The sequence below is a fragment of the Corvus brachyrhynchos genome, unplaced genomic scaffold, assembly GCF_000691975.1.
Source record: "Corvus brachyrhynchos isolate BGI_N302 unplaced genomic scaffold, ASM69197v1 scaffold61, whole genome shotgun sequence".
NCBI lineage: Eukaryota > Metazoa > Chordata > Aves > Passeriformes > Corvidae > Corvus > Corvus brachyrhynchos.
Window position 1 is genome coordinate 7,065,419 of NW_008236478.1, and position 1,919 is coordinate 7,067,337.

The window sequence follows — 1,919 nt, forward strand, 5'->3', positions numbered from 1 at the left end:
AAGGGCTTCCCCTCCCTTGACGTGCTGATGCCGGTAGTGCAGCTCCCTGAACTGACAGGGATGCCGAGCTGGAGAAGCTGAGCCCAGACTCCTGGAGGCTGCGGGGCTGCTGTCGCTGGGATGTCTCTTTGCACGGAGCAGGGGGCACAGGCCCCTCAGCATCTGGGCTCAGGTGCTCTCTGGTCCCATCTCGTCTTTCCCAGCGGGGAGGGGGCCGGGGGAGTGACACGGAGAGTCTGACTCAGAGGAAACCAGAGAAGGCATGAGCATCCAGGATGCTGGGCCATTTCCCAGCCCTTCCCAACATGTTCAGGAACAGGGGAATCCACACAAGAAACACGTGGAAGAGCCAGTAAAGGATTACCCGTCCTCCCCTAGTCCCTCCTTAACCCCAAAGAGAAGGATGCTACTTCCCTTCACCTCAACTTCTGGACCAAGTTGCGGAGGCCACCCTGTGCCCTTCCCAACCTCACAGCCTCACTCCAAGAGTCCCAACACTTCCTGCTTCTCCTCGCCTGGATCCTTGAACAGTGCCACACACCAGCAAATGAGGGCCCCGGGGACAGCCCCGGGCCGGCATTCCCCTGCCTGCTGAGCCCCTTATCCTGCCCAAGAGCTTTGCTGGGAGTGTCGAGGAACCCGATCTGGCTCAGCACACGGGAAAATGATCTGCAGGGCTGGGGCCCCCAGGCCTCCGTGCAGGCAGTACCCATCAATATTAAGCAGCGAGGCTGCCCCAGGGTCCTGCCAAGGCACGTTTTGAGCCTGGGCCAAGCACTCACCTTGGTCTGGTGCCAGGCACTGGTGCTAGAGCTCAGAGTCCCTCCAGCAGGGATCATCTCTCTGCATTGCTGTGCCCACCAGCACAGCCCCTGGGGAGTAGCAGGGAGGGTGAGGGCAGAAGCTGCAGCATCCAGATGAGCTGCCCAAAGGAGCCAGGGCTCTCCTCCACCCTGCCTGAGGAGTGTGGGGTTGACCCCACAGTTGGGAGCTACTGGATATGAGGACACCAGACCCAGCAGCCCATTCTAGGTCACAGGCATGGCTCCTGCCCAGACCTTCTATACCCTGGTAGAGAAGAGGTGGGACATGCAAACCCCTGCACCACCCTCTTCTCCACATTTCCCCTTTGGCTTGCCAAGAGCTTTTCCTTGAAACTCAGCAGGTGCAAAGAGGAGCAACAACCTCCTGCAGTGCAGCCTTTGGGTGGCACACATCCCTGTGTTGTCAGTGTGGTAAAAGACAAGACACTGCAGCCAGAAGCAGGTGTTGAGGTCAGCCCTTCCCTCCAAAGACACAGCACCTTCCTGCAGTCTGGAGAAGCTTCCTCACCTACAGAGGCAGGAGCTGTTGGGCAGGGAACCCACAGGGGAGGCAGCCAGCCTGCTCCAGAGCAAGACCCACTCTGTCCCCAGGCACCTGCCTGCAGACAGCAGCACAACCACAGAGATGAGGCTCCAGCAGAGACACGCAATTTTCCCTTGCCCAGCGGGGCACTGGGATCCGGCCCTCGCCCTGCCCACGGCAGTCCCCACATCCCAGCGGGGCACTGAGCCTATGAGAATGGGACAGCAACCACCACCACACACAAGACCACTGACATTACCACAGCCGCCGAGGGGTGGGGAATCTCGGATTTGGCCCCCCCCCAGGCACAGACGAGCCCTTCCCCTGCCAGGTCCAGGCACCCAGGTGCAGTCCTGTGGCACCCTCCGGTGGCTCCACAGCGCCCAGCTCCCCCGGTTCAGTAGCACCCAGCTCCACAGCGCCAAGATACTTTCCGGTATTTAGCCCCATCCTCAAAAGCTGCCCACGCCAACAGCCCCACCGCATCCAGCCCCGTAACACCCGGGTCCCCCTGCCCCGCAGCACCCCGGCCCCTCCAGACCAGAAGCATTCCCCCCACCGCCTCCCATCCC